The 16,373-nt window shown below is 29.7% G+C and overlaps 1 protein-coding gene across 5 annotated transcripts in view; it reads right to left on the bottom strand.

Annotated features, from left to right (window-relative positions):
• Positions 1 to 16,373, bottom strand: part of LOC139485014 (protocadherin-9-like) — a 44,351-nt gene that overhangs the window by 19,277 nt on the left and 8,701 nt on the right. For 2 of the 5 annotated variants that reach the window (XM_071269110.1, XM_071269111.1), the window contains one exon: positions 6,759 to 6,811. The gene's annotated coding sequence lies outside the window, so the exon portion shown is untranslated. Of the gene's footprint in view, positions 1 to 463; positions 553 to 6,304; positions 6,379 to 6,758; positions 6,812 to 14,605; positions 14,642 to 16,373 lie in introns of those variants that run through there. The other 3 variants (XM_071269112.1, XM_071269113.1, XM_071269115.1) reach the window with 3 other exon arrangements.

Below are 16,373 nucleotides of genomic sequence, written 5' to 3' on the forward strand. Positions count from 1 at the left end.
TGTGTTCTTCCAAGAATTTAAAAAGAGCACCATGGAAGTCAACATAGCACTGGTTTTCCAAACAATATAGACCCTATACATTCTATTATAAATTCAACTAAGATAGACCAATGGTAGAAAATATAGCACTCAGGTACAACCAAGAACCAAAGGGACAGCAACTCATTGACACCAAGGATATCTAGAGACTGTATGCAACATATATGAAGTTTTTTTGGGAGAGGAAGGATTTCATCAAACAAATCAATTATTTTTCATTAGAATGGTCTTTACAAGCAAAGCACTCAAATGTCAGCAAAAAAACCTTACCTTTCAATTAAGTCAATGGTTAAACTTCCAAACTCACTTAACCTTATGTTTTGAAGTCCTCATATCAAATTTTATGCATATATACAAACTTCAAGATAAATTTTTTAAAGGAAAGTAAATGCCATTTTAACCAGATAAAGTGCAAGTTTCTCACCTTTATGAAGACTAATGGTTAAGTAACCAGGTGTGCTTGTTTCAGAGGATTACTTGCATCTTTTAAACAACCTAGTATAATCTTCGTCCCTATCAACAGATTATTAATATTAAGCTCAATTTTCTTGTTGCTAAAATAATTCTTACAGATATATATATATATCCTTAAACTTCATAGTTTCATCTATAAGACAACTGACCTATTATGGAAAAGTGAAATTGTCTTCATTAAGTACATTACCATTACTGAATGCTATTTCACCACTCAGTGGTGGACAGCAGTGGAGAAATATATATAAGAAATATTTAAACTGCAACAGGAGTTATTTGAAACTTGCCATTGTTTGTGAATAATTATTTTACATACTTTTTTACTTTTTCCTTCTTGTACACTTCTTTTTTTTTGGGGGGGGGGGGGGATAAGAAATCTTTGAATATGTCAGTCAGTTACCCCTCCCAATCCCATCCCCTTGCTTCTCCCTTTTCTCTTCATGTAAAAAAGAGTTCAATCTGTTCATAAACTAAAAATGCATTATGCTCACAATTTAGGATTGCAGGAATTACCGAAAATACAAGTTCAACATATTGTTACACCCAACATTACCAACTCCTCAAGAAAATAGACTATTTTAACAAACCAAAACCAAAACCGACTACCTTTGTTCAGTTACATTTCAATAATTAATGCAGATTCTTTTTGATGATAATATCTTTAATTGCCTCCAGCCTATTAAAGTGCTCTTCAGCAACCATTTGCATAATATCAACATTTAATCAACAGATTCATAGCAGATATAAACTTTAAAGGTACCAGATGCTCTTTAGTTTGACCAAAATCCATAAAACATGGACAGTAACATCTGCATGATGGTAATACTGTTATGACTTAGAAATGTTTGCATGTAATTCCCCTTCCCCCCCCCCCCCCCCCCCCTTTTTTTTGAAAACATTTAGTTTTCTGTTTTTTTTACAATAGCCAAAATTTAATAAAAATTGCAATTAAAAAAACAGTATTGTTTTGAAAGAAGTGCTGAGTAAGAAAAATAATACTTTACCTCATGTATATATAAGTATTGGTCCCAAATTTAACCAAAAAACAGAACAAGAAACTTAATGATCCTTCTTAACCTAAATCTCACATATGACTAAAAATGTGTCAAGTAACAATCCTAAATAAATAAAATTTACCCCCAAAAACTTGTAGATTAATATTTTGATAAAATTTAACAATGACTAATAAGCAAAAAGTACCAGCAGCACTGAGCTGGTCGCTACATAGTAGGAAAACCAGATGCCAGATTAGTGCTAGGCCCTAAAGGTACCTTCGGGACCTACACAGGTGATTATCAGCTGATTAAGATCAAAACATGAGGACCACATGTCATCTGGAGGGAACTCAAAACTGGTATTTAGGACTTGTAAAGAAGTTTGTGAAATAAAACAATGTTTTGACACTTTGTGTGTGAAAAACAGAACCTGTTTTAGAATTTGTCTGATTCAAAGCAGGATTATCAAATTAAATAGGTGTCAAGGGTTGTAACTGACAACTTAACAAGATTATTTTTAAGTCCATTTTCCGAAATCTTAAAACATTGATTATTAATCTAAATTACAGAAATTTTCATAAAAATTAAGATGTGACATAAGACTTCAATTTTGTTAAGTTCAAGTCAATTATTTATCATGGTTATATGACTATAGCAATTGAAGAAAGATGCTGAGGAAACAGCACCTAAAAGAAGAATGTAATTAACATCTATGAGACAGGCAGACCAACCCTACAGAAAAAAAATACATTATACTAAAACTAAGCATCCAATACTTTTGATGAGATTTGAAGAAGGTACCCTTTGAAAACCCCGGAAACAAGATGAAATTAGTCTCCTAATAACTTTTAACACTCAAATTCTCTTTAGTCATAATAAACACTTATTTAACAACAGGTAAACATTTCATGGATCATTTGAGAACGTAGGTCACACAATGGAGGATATCACTCTTTCCGATCAGGACCATGGAGGATTGTCTTTCTCTGGGGGCAGACATTATATAGCATGTGTTCACACGATTTAGATTCAATATTCTAAGATATAATCTTGTTACAAAGAGCATAAGTTACTAAGTTTATATTTTGCCAGGTTTATAACAATTAAAATTGTAGTAATCGTATCATTCTTTCCATTCAGATTTACCATGCAAATTATATCCATAAAAAAAATTTAAAACAAAATTTTAGGTTTACAAGACTTGACTTTTAGAAGCATACTGAAAAAGTATGTTGTAATGTTAAATGTTTAAATTGAATGTTTTTGTATTATATTTGACATGTTCACCTGTTATTACTAAAACATCTGGAAGGTTAAAAAAATCAACATCCAGGAGTTGTCAGTATTCCTCACATACTTTGAAAAAGTGCCAAAAAAGCCTTAATTCAAATCAGTATTGCTATCTGTGCAAACCAACCAGCCTTAAATAAACTACTGACTAACCAAACTAAATATGACAGCTTTCAATTAACTTTTTTCCCCCATTAAATTAAGATTTTTTACACTACAGTTTGAACATGAAATAATTTTATGATCATACCTTTGTCCAGGTGATATAAATCTAATGCATTTACTATGAGATTGCATTTTTATCAAACTGTCAGGTATATTTCATTTTGTTTTTAATGAACTTATGCCATAATATGATACATGTACAACAATTAGGGTTTTGTTAAAACTTTTACATCACTAAATGAATCTTTTCAAAAGAAGAAATTTCAATTTGACAACTGGGACTATTATGTAAGATAATATTCCTACTTTATGAGATGATATATCTGTTTCAAAATAACAGAAGTCATTATATTTGTAAATAAAGAGAGAATGTTTAATCCAAGGATTAATTTCATATGCCAAAACTTGATACACTATTAGAAATTTCATACAAAATATGATAAAATAAAAGTAGTTTTTAAACAAAATCCCTTTATTGAAACTTGTCAAGATATAAACCGATGATGAATTCAACTTATTTGACATATGCCCAAATTAGCCTATTTTATTTGCTATGTAAGATTTAACATTGGAACCATGATAATTCATACCTACAGTTAGGAAATGATCCTTCAATTTCAGTATCAATTCAAAGATTATTCTTCTAGCTTACAGGAAAAAACCTTAGTTTTGCCACAATTTTTAAATAAATAACTGTGAAAACTCTACATTCATATTTTATTCAATTTGTTTGTTTTGAAAAAAGGGACACAGATAATACATATTTATAATCTTTCAATATTTTCTTATCCTCTTCTTTGAAGGGCTTCCTAAGTATTTTAGTCATAACAATTAGCTGTTTATCTGTTAATTACAGGTAGGTAACATGAAAGGATTGTAAACACAACAAAGTGTTGAAGGTAATGGGATCTGTTTGTTTAACTTTTGTTGGATTAAACACAGCTTTTTGATGTTATTGAATGCCTTGTATGTTTATATAAATAAATTAAGTATTAACTTTTAATTGTCCATGAAAATATGCTTATCCTTAACCTATACAAAGGTCAAAGTGTAAAGGAATTCAAAATCCAATAAAACTGCTTAGACAAAGCCTGTTACAAGGGATATGTAATAGTTATTTTAATATGTTAAATTCACATGAAATACACTTTACTTTTCCTGCATATTTTATTATTTATAAAAATATTTTGTCTGGAATTAATCAGTTGTTTGAAAATTAGCATTTCCTTTCCCACAAATCTACATAAATTCCTATTATTTATCTACATATTTTATAGTATTACTTGCACTCTGGATGCCTGAAGTTTTTATTTCAAGGATCATTATTCATCAAATTCACTCCATCTTGGGATATTTTTTAAAAAAGTACATTTTCTTCTGCAGACCCTTAGGTTTGCTCATTCAAAATATTCATTGAATCTATGGGAAGCCTTAACACACATTTTTGATCATATTTGAAAGCAGTCAAAACTTTGCCTATAGTTTCTGAAAAACACAAGCTTATTGCGGAAACAATTTTAATTGAAATAATTTGCAATATGGGAAAAGGCCCTGTCTCAAAATCTAGTTTTCATTCAGAAAGTTAAATTGACTGGAATATTTGACATCAGTTTTTGTGCTGAAAATTTTTAGTAAATAGGAAGACGTTACAAAAGCCATTCATTTTTCCTATTTATAGATTTGATGACATGCTGAATTGTTGTTCTAAATCATTTATATTCCTAATTTCCAATAATACTATAGACTTCTATTATCAAGGAAATCATCTGCCATACAGAATGAGATATCAATTTTATTGTCCCATCAATGTTTGATTCTATTTAATAAAGCCAGATAATTCTTCCCAACCTAACACTACATTATTTACATGGTTCGGGTCATCTTGATCAGCTAGCCAACAGTCTATCGAGCTTTTGGGAAACCACAATAGCTATGAAATCATCAATAGATTTCTTCAATACTACCACCGACTTAACTTAACCAGGGACAATAAGACCAATCGACAAACAATCGTCAAATCGACACTTTGAATCTTTTTTATATCTAAATCTGTAACAGTGTTAGTCACTTCAAAGATATTCTTTTATTTTCGATCAGATATCGTTAAAATTGTAAAAATCTTCATTAACTGGTCTTTGGAGATAACATTCATAAGCTGTCCTCCTTGGATTAATGTTTTAATTAATGCGTAGTTTAACGGTGTGAGAACTTAAGATGTCAACAGTTACAAAAAGAAAGATTTTAAGATAAAATTCAACTATAGGTAAAATATATAAAGGGTAGTGAGTAATTAGTTAGGTGTTAAATGAATTGAAAATAAAATAAACAATGGGTCAAATTTTAACACAAAAACCCTAAATTTCCCACATTTTTCCCATTTTGAGAGGTTGAGAAAAAATTAATCGGAAATGCCTGAAAGTCTTCAGAAAGTAGTTACAATGTACTGGTAAAACTATGGTTTATTACAGTTTCAGTTATGATTTTTTTTTTTAATGTTCCAATTTCATGGTTAACAAAAGCTGGAAACCAGAACAAAAAGTCACAAACCCTAATGAGTAACATACATCACATAACACTAAGTGTTGGTACGTCATTAAATATGGCAGTCCAACAGCCTACGCCTAGAACAACCTGATATTTAAGTTGGTAATAATGAATTTTGCTGCAAAATTTGAAGTCCTTTTCAAAAACATGTAGTTATGTAGATAGTTCTTTCAAGTCTCAACATTTCTCCCTATCAGTTTCAAAAAGTCACTTCCCCCTATGATTCTGAAGAAGTGAGGGTGTCTTGTATTGTATTGTTAATAGTACCCCTACATAAAGATCATTTTGCCACATCTCTCAAGCCTCAATACAAATTTTACAGGTCTCTAGATTAAATTCAACTTGTACCATGATTGAATAGAGTGAAAAATTATAAGATACCCCATATATATTAAAATATTGAACAATGAAGAGCATGGTTCCACCCTGTGTTATGATCTCTGGTAAAGAAACACATACTATTTCATCTCTGACAGAAACTATATTGCATGTTATATTTTTCCATGTTAAAATTATAGAAACACAAGATATTTTTTTCGATAATTAAATAATATAACAGGAAAGAAAAATAAAAAAACAAAATTTTAAGTATGAAAATTTAACTTACAAATTTTGAACCTTTTTCAATGCAGAGAAAAGCACTACTGAATATATACTACTATCTTCAGAGATTTAAACACATCACATAAATTAATTAAAATGTACAATATTATCTGACTTAGAAACCTAGTGACAGTGGTCTAAATCAATGTCTGAACTCAGAATGAATACAACTGGTCATTTTATCTCAGACCTACTTCATATGCTCCAAGTATCCAAAAGTGTACCGACCAAGATATTAAAACTCTACAGACAAATGGCGATTTCCTTTTGTGTGTATGTCAGGAATGGATTAGACAAATGTCATCTTGAATTGCAATAAATTTGTACAGTAAATTTGATATTCATTTTAACATACTTGAAATTTAAATTTCCTGTAATTTTTGTATGTAATTGGATTCTAATGTTACATAATGATTAACTGATAAATTTCAAGTCTAAATATGTAATTTACTAAAATGTAAATAATAGGTTTAAGTATTGATAAACGGTATCAAACATCCTCAAAAGCCTGTCTGCTAAACAACAATTTACAGTAATGATTTTAGGTGCAACTTCCTTGATATAAGTTCAAAACTTCACTTTGCACAGAGGCACATTTAAATCTAACAATTTTGTATTTGCAATTGCTTATCTAAATCCTCATCTTACCTTTAACAGGCAACTGTTTCTTTTTCTTTTCTTGAGCGAAAGTGTATACGAAACTGTAAAATAAAAAATAATTCTGATTGACCTAAAAAATTAGCATGACAGAGCAGTGTGAAATTGTTAAAAGGGCATATAATGGATTATTTTTTTTTTGCAAGAAAGAATTTTAAAAATCTGAATTGTTTGATACTTACCTGAACCAAATACTTTGAGGATGAAAAAACTTGAAAATTGGATGGAAATACCGAGCACTTCAACCACCAAGCATCACCTAATGTCTTTATGTATGTCCGACTACCTTCAACCTTTTCCTAACAATCTAAATAATCATACACAAAACATAACAGGACAGACAAATAAATTTTTAATCTGGTCAATAGATTCCTTCTAAAGGACAGTTCTACACACAATCAAGGAGAGAGTTAATTAAGTGGCTCACCACAGAGATAATCGTAATAATAATAGTACTCTAAATACTTATATTCACTGAAGGGGCTACTTATCTTTACTAAGTAGGGATGATATGATTTAGAGATATAGCGGGTTTGTATTGTTAGCCATATCCAGTCTTTTCAAATTTTTAGATTTAAAATGATAGAGCCTGTAATTAGAAGTAAAGCCGCATGGCCTGCAGACCAGAACTGCATGCTGTTTTACAGCCAAAACATAACAGGACCTAAGCCAAAAATTAAAACCTTAAATTTAGTGGTTACATTTTGGGAAAAGGAAGTCACAAGACTAGACATGGAAAAGAGGGTTGTACCATATATGTTTTGTTGCTTTATTACCTCAAGGTTTCCTTAATTTGGAATTAGAAGTTAAAGCTAACTGTTTCTTTGATTTCAAGGGTTTCAGACAAACTTATTACTATAAAGTCAAAGAAATCTTATTTGTAAGATGTTATTATTTTTTACTATAGTGGGAGAGGATTAAAATATATATCTTTTTCTTGTTTATCTGATTTTTCAAAAAAGTAAATGAAATTGCTAGAAGATACAAAATTTGATTTAAAAAAAACAAAACAAATTCCCTGCATTTGTTTGAAAGATTTCATGAACTTAACAGTAGCTGGTATAAATATATTGACATTTCATAATTTTTCATAATAATTGAAAAGTTTAATAATTGTATTGATATATTCAATATAGTAGTAAATCAATTGGGGTTCTTAGTTAAAGAGTCATTAGAACTGAGGGCAGGGGACTCTGGACTATTTACAGGAATTAAATGATATATAAAATAAATTTTCATCTATAATTGTGTACTTATATTTTTTGTCCTTGTAGCAAACAAAAGATTTTAAGTTTATATGACATTTAACATTTGAATTAACTTTTCAAACACAAAAAAGGTCAACAAATAAATGCTTACCAAAATTATAAAAAAATTAATTTCATACTGCAGAAAATATGATCATAAATTAATCAAAATTTATTATAACCTTGATGATATTGTCAATGTTTTCCCAAGGATATTTCCTATTGAAGATGACACTTGTAAGTTTGTTATTCAGTAAAAATAAAGATCAATCAAAGTTAACTAGCACATGTCTATCAAAATTTGTACAGATTTATGAACCTAAAACTGACCATGCAAGTCCAAAAATATTACAAAGGATATTTTTAAGATAATTTCTATTTTAACACCTTTAATACTTCTGAATGAAATAACAAGAGGCTCTCAAGAGCCTGAATCGCTCACCTGAATTTTTTTGGTTTAATCTCATATCAATGATTATTTTGGCTTTTCAATTTATTTAAATGTTCTTTGAATCGTCCTATTTTCTTCAAAAGCAAAAAAAAAATCATTTTCTCCTATGTTCTATTTTAGCCATAGGAGCTATGTTTCTTGACATACAAGGAAATGAAATATAAAATTTATACTAGATACTCTGAAACTCTAAAACTCATTTAGCCTAAGTTTGGCTGAAATTGATACAGCAGTTTCAAAGGAGAAGATTTTTTAAAGTAAGTCAACATGATGAACAAATTTTGAAAAAAGTCTTTAAAGGATAATAACTCCTTAAGAGGTCAATTGACAATTTTGGTCAAATTGACTTGTTTGTAGATCTTACTTTGCTTAACATTTTTGCTATTAACAGTTTATCTGTATCTATAATAATATTCAAGATAATGACCAAAAACTGCAAAATTTCCTTAAAATTACCAATTAAGTGGCAGCAACCCAACAATGGTTTGTTTGATTCATCTGAAAATTTTAGGGCTGATAGATCTTGACCTAATGAACATTTTTACCCCATGTCAGATTTGCTCTAAATGCTTTCGTTTTTGAGATATAAGCCAAAAACTGCATTTGACACCTATGTTCTATTTTAAGTAACGGCGGCCATGTTTTTTGACGGATCAAAAATCGAAGCACACACTTTGTGCAGGATAATATAAGGAACAATCATGCTAAGTTTCATCCAAATCCATTCAGCAGTTTCAGAGGAGAAGATTTTTTAAAGTTAGCAAATATGATGAACAAATTGTGAAAAATTGTCATTAAAGGACAATAACCCCTTAAGGGGTCAATTGACAATTTTGGTCATATTAACTTATTTGTAGATCTTACTTTGCTGATCATTTTTGCTGTTTACAGTTTATCTTTATCTATAATAATATTCAAGATAATGACCAAAAACTGCAAAATTTCCTTAAAATTACCAATTAAGTGGCAGCAACCCAACAATGGTTTGTTTGATTCATCTGAAAATTTCAGGGCTGATAGATCTTGACCTAATGAACATTTTTACCCCATGTCAGATTTGCTCTAAATGCTTTCGTTTTTGAGATATAAGCCAAAAACTGCATTTGACCCCGATGTTCTATTTTAAGTAACGGCGGCCATGTTTTTTGACAGTTCAAAAATCAAAGCACACACTTTGTGCAGGATACTCTAAGGAACAATCATGCTAAGTTTCATTCAAATCCATTCAGTAGTTTCAGAGGAGAAGATGTTTGAAAAATTGTTAACGACGACGAAGACGTCGACGACGACGGACGCCAAGTGATGAGAAAAGCTCACATGGCCTTTTAGGCCAGGTGAGCTAAAAAAGGAATAATATGATCAGACAGCAATCCCACAATATGGTATAACAAGAAAACACATCAAGAGTTTTAAATAGGGTCATTAACAATAGACATGTATCTCAACAATCAAGCAACCTTAAATTATCTGTTTATAAATTTTGAAAACTATTAAGAAGCAAAGGGTTTGAACTTCCTTATGAAAAGTTGATCTTAGATCATATTTGGCTATCTTTTTATATCCCTTTATGATTATATAGCTTTTCAACAGTTACCAATCTTATACATCTTTGGTTTTCAAATATTTGCTTTTCAACGTTCCTGATAAAGGAAATAGTTTAAAGTTTAGCAACACATAAAATTCAAATCTAAAGACTAATTTATCAAAAAAAGTACATTTGCCAAGAAGTCTTTAAGTTTTAGAAAAATGTCTGAACAGTTTAACAACCAAGTCATAAACCTATTTTAGTTTACAGATGTACATACCTATACACCATGGAGCCAGTAGTTCAAAACTCATCTCCATTCTGATGGCACAAAGAATTTATATTGTCTTTTATTCTTATGAATCACAAAAGATTTCTTATTTTAACATCTAACCTATTAATTACAAATTAATGATCCGAACTCTTTTGTTTTTTCATTTTCCTACGAAGAACATTGTCAGTCAGCATGCAAAAATTACCAAATTCCTACCTAACCTTTTGATCACCTATTAATTAAGCATAGCCTCATCAATTTCATGTAAAGAAACTATTTTTTTTCAAACTTTTTTCACAAAACAGAAATCCACCATCTCATTTTTTCTCAAACGTAACCTTCAACCTTTGGTCTGCTAGTAATTAGCCAAATCTTACATTAATCATTGTTTCACACCAACTCTGTTGTTTATTTTCATAACATATATATAACATCTACAACATGTATAAGTTAATATACAGATTTCCATACTTTCTGTTATTCCAGCATTTATACAGATGTAAAAACTTTAGAAATTGCCCCTACAAGTTTATAAGTAGAACCATATATTTTGAAATTTAAACAACATTTTCCTGTTCTGGTTTAAATATTGCATAAAATGTTTACCCATTAATGTTATTATTACATATGTTTAGAAAATACAGACTGATTTCTGGGGTAAACATTACAAAATATGTTTAGACAAAACTTATTTTTTTGACATTTTTTTTTTTATCCCCATATCATTTTCCACACTTTAAATGCACAGACTGGATTTGGAGGATCCATTGTCTTTTTTAATAAACATAACAGTTAACTGTGGTATAATTTCATCATGTGTGCAAGGATTTGATATTGTTATACAAATCCTTGATCCTAAAGTACTAATATTTGGTGACAAAGAAAAACTTTTTTTTTGTGGAAATAACTTAATTTCAGGGCTTTAACAAATTTTAAATGCAGGCTTCCAAAGAACACTTTTTGGTTTGTTGAACTATTGAAATTCCATATTCTTGGAATACAAGAGAATAATAAAACTCGCTGTAGACAACACCATTTGTTAGGACCCAGAAACAAATTATGAACAAACAGACGGACAGACAATTGTATCATAGTCAGGCAAATTCTCATCACCCTTCAGACTTATTTCTGATTGTATAATATTTCTAGGGAAAGGTATGCATGTTTGCCAGGTATGTGAATATCTTAAATTATAATAATCATGTATTACATGCTGTTTAATGATAATCAGATGATCAACAGCCAGTCAAACTCAGATAGTGGAACAAGATATTAGGAAATTTAAGGAATCTTTCTTGCATTTAATATGAAAAAGGTGCAAAAAATATAAACACAACATAATGCCAATGCAATTATTTAGCATACAAAATATTCTGAAGCAATTATGAAAATATTTTATGATTAACCAAAATGCGTTCCTTCCATACTTCATTAAAATTTCCCATTTTCTTGGATAAAAACTTGGTAATTAAAAACTCGTCTTTTTACTTACTGTCGATAATTACCAAAAACATCAAAAAGCACGACTAATCCTCCACAAAAAAGCCACAAGTACAAATAGCAGTAAGGTATCATTATAGTCGACTATAAAGGACTCACAACCCATAGAGTTAAAGCCTGAGCTAAAGTACTTAGTGATTCTACTAAAGTGCCAGACAGGGCCTAATTAACTCAGGTTTAATTAGCTGGTTCTATCAGACACTTCAACATGTAGATAATTATCAGCATTTATTGCTTATTAATGAATACCAAGTGAAATGGACTGAGATGCAAAAATTAGAAGGATTTATAAACACATTTAATTTTTCATGAATAAAAACAAAACATGCATTTGTATTTGATTATGTACCTTACATAAGATGCATTTCTTCACCTTCATGAAGCAAAACAAATGTGAATATATGAATAGCTCTTCAATTATTTGAACATTGAGTCAAATCACCATAATACTGAACCTGTAAGCTACTATCATGCTGATAATTACGATATAAATCAAATTATAGCAAAGCTTTTTCTAATATATATGTTTTCTTATCCATTTTATTTATGGACTGATAAGTACCTTATCTGTATCAAAAGTAGTTTTTATAAGGTTCTAGTGATACAATGGACTCTGATATAACACACTTTGCACAATGAATCAAAGTGATTCATGTAAAAGGAAAAAAGAAAATGCATGCATTTAGATCATTCAGCATATAGGTAATTGTTTTTAAAAAACTAAGCAGTATTGTTTTTTTATTATGTAACTTGCTTGAAATCTAGGAGTTTATATTTATTTCATCACAACCCAATTTGAAAAAAATTACATTAGCATGAATGAAATGAAAAACAGAATCAGAATTATATTCAGATACTTTAAATATAACTTCCAAAGATCTACCTTGCTTTAAGCGTTAAGGGAATAGAAGTTGCAAAAAATGTAGTGCTAAAGTAGACTCCTAATCATTATTAGACATAAATTGAAAAGTCCATGCTTTAAAGTAGTGGTCACCTGTAACATGGTAGATCTGCAAGAATCTTACACAGTAAAGCTACATTATAAAGTTCCCTTTCAAACCTTAAATCATTCCTTTTATGGGTGAAGGTCATAGACAATGGCAATTATTGCAGTATATCCATCAATTCTGTGAGTTTGGATAAAATAGTTAATGATTTTGGAGCTAATATGAGGTTTTGAATCCCAATGAAGTTCAATACTTATACTACAGTAGACTCCGGCCAATCGGATACCCAAAATGTCAGCTAAAAATATCCGATTACCCGATATATTCAATTAGACGATGAATGTATATTCATTGAATATTCTGCAATAAGTAGATCTAATCCCAAGATGTTACTAACCCTGTCAATTGCTTAGTATGTGAAAGAGATGGAGGATTGATTGAGTGATTTTTATCAGTTACATCACCACGATGTTTGGACGTTTGAAAAAAAAAAATGTACTAGGGTTTTATAACAGCCTTTACTACCCATAAAGGTTTTGCATGGTTGGGGTTCTACAGACAAAATACTACTGCAAAACAATACTTATAATGGGGGAGAATTATATAAAAGGTGTCTGTATTTTTGAAAATATTAAATGATAGAATAGCAGCCTTTTTTCTCATGATGTACTTAATGGATACATTAAATGGGTCTCTAACATTTATATGATCAATTCAGTAGGAAAAGACTTTTTCAATTAATCTGTTGTAAAGCAAGCTAAAATGTCCAGTCAGGGAACAATAACTCCAGAAAATGTGTTCAACAATCATCCGCTTTATGCTGGAAATAAGGAGATCTTTCATTAGGCAGTTTTCAAATACATTTTTTGTAACTAACTATTATATTTTTAAGGGCTTTTCTGTCCATTCAAAGAAGCACAATTCACATAAAGTTTAAGACTGGCTCTGATCATGTAAATATAATCCACTAAAAACTTTGCTGTAAGAGTTCTCACAATGTCAGGAGACGCAGGGAATATATCAGGCATTTGTATGTGAATGATTTCTATGATTATGACAATTATAAAGCTAATATGAAGAGTAAAATAATAATTTAAAATTTTGTAACTTTGTTTTATGTAATATAAATATGTGAGAAACCATTGACACATCAATACCTAAGGCTACAGATATTCTCCCTCCCCCTATTTGCTCTATTTCAAGATAACACAGATAAGAAAAGAAAACAAGAATTTCTAGAAACAACACATGCAACCCCTAATGAATACAAATCAAAAGCAACATCCAAACCCTTTGTCCGTAGTGCTTAACACACCTCCCTAATAATAATGGACACAGCAGGAATATATAGGCTGCGTTTCATCTTAATCTGAAATATGATTAGCGATAAAATTTGTAATTAAATGGTTGATAATTCATTAGTTTATCTAACAGTGAGTAATTAACTGTCCTTCTTATGTCAGAAATAACATCACTGCCTGCTAATTTACCATGTAAAACATTATAAAAAGACAAATTGGGAGAACGTTTTTATGATTAATGAGAAAAATAATATGGAAAATTAATGTATTAGTCATTCACTTAGCTTATTCTTTATTTTAAATTGTTAACAAAAGAGTTGTAAAGTACATGAGTGTTTAAAAAGTGTTCATCAGAACACAAAATTTTAGCTCTTTTTTCAGTGTGCAAAACAACTGAAGTTTCACACTAAAAGTCAGGTAGATTTGCACACCCAAATTTATAGCATTCATATTATCTATATATTATCTTTTAGTTTCGAAAAGCTTGCATTTGACCATTTTCAAACCTTTATAGGTCAATGGAGGTTTTCTAATCAAAGGGATGCAAAAATGGCTTAACCCCCCTTTTTCTTTAGTAACGACTGAAAACTTACAGTGAAGAACCAACTATCCAATTATCGATGGCCAGACTGAAAGAGATCAAAGTATTATACTATTGACAAGATAGGTCTGCCATATTGTATTCAATGAAATAAGCATGTCCATGTTTTGTTACCAATCTATCAAATCTTGGTCATTTATAAGGTATTTTATGACATTTTTATGTAAATCACCATAAATCGGGATATGTTCTGCAATAAAATCCATCACCTGCCTTAGTTTAAAGTGATTTTGATTGTTTTCTTGGACAATGCTGTGTTGTTAATTGTAAAAATATTGATTCTGATTATTTGGGAAAATGATTTTGTATATGAAACAGATTTTAAAACTTTGCCTGAAAAAATACAATTAAATCAGATAGCTGGCTTTACAACCTTCACCACAGATTAATATGTGTAAATATTTTTTTTAAATCAGCTTTTATTTCAACTGTTGATTACGAATTAGTATTTTGGCTAACACAAACTTCTGCTGAAGTCTTAATATGTACTGATAATAATTCTTGATAACTATACCTAGAATCTTATATACCTCTATACCATCCTTTACATTTTTATTATTTGTTGTCTGCATGAAAAGAGGGGGAGAGGGCAAGTGAAACAGAAAAAAATATTATTTGGATTAGGAATTTTTTTTCATAAATTCATTGTTTTAAAACTATTGAGTATTAAAAAATTATGATTTTAGCTTAAGAACTTCAGGTAAATCCCCTTATTCTCAAAATGAATCTTGTTTGACAGTATTTTCCTTAAAACAAAAAAATAACTTAAACGTATCTCAAAACCCCTCAATTAAAGGTATTTATGAAATGCATTCTATTATAAAAAGTAAATGTTTTCATTAAGTATATATTTTAAAATATTTATTAATAATAAAGTGTACCTTTTTTTACTAATTAAAAAAAACATTAAAATTAAGACAAGATATTTTTGACACTTGACTATAATATAGTGAGGAAAAAACAACAAATAAAAACTATCCTACCTTTTTTGTAATAAATTTGGTTGTATTCCAAAAAAAATCCCATGTAGTAAGTAAGTAAGTAAGTAAGTAATTTGTTTATTATAGTGACTTGTGAACATAAATATAATACAATTACAAAGTTTATAGTCAAAGTTACACCCGGCCCATTGGACCTATAAGTCACCTTTTTAAAATATCAGTAAGGTTAAACATAATCACGTTATACATGTATATATACACAATTTCTCAAATCATTTGAAATTAAAGTTCAAAAAGTTAGAATAAATATACACAAAAATTAAATGTTCATAGATTATATAGCACCTGACGTCGGATATGAAATGCACGAACGATATATTTTGCTAATTTTCTTGTGTGAAGAGACATTAAAATGTTCAGTTTTTGTTCATGATTCAGATCTAAGAAGAGTTCTGTAGTTAAAAGTTCACCAAAAATGTTATTTCGACAATTCAAATAAAGCGGACAATTAAAGATAAAGTGTAGTTCAGTTTCGGCTTCTTGAAGATTACAAAAAATACAAAGTCTTTCTTCAGGTTTTTCACTTGAATATCTGCCTGTTTCAACTCTTAATGGTAAAATTCCACATCTTAACTGTGCCAAGTACGACCGTTCAATTTTACTTAAATTTAATTCAATATAGTGTTCAGTTTCGAAAATAGTTTTGAATGTCTTATAGGTACGTAATTTTGAGACGCTTTCGATAGAATTACTCCAAATGTCTGAATAAAAACGTGAAATGTTAAGTTCCACCAATGACATATCAACCTGTAATTTCAG

The sequence above is a fragment of the Mytilus edulis genome, chromosome 8, assembly GCF_963676685.1.
Source record: "Mytilus edulis chromosome 8, xbMytEdul2.2, whole genome shotgun sequence".
NCBI lineage: Eukaryota > Metazoa > Mollusca > Bivalvia > Mytilida > Mytilidae > Mytilus > Mytilus edulis.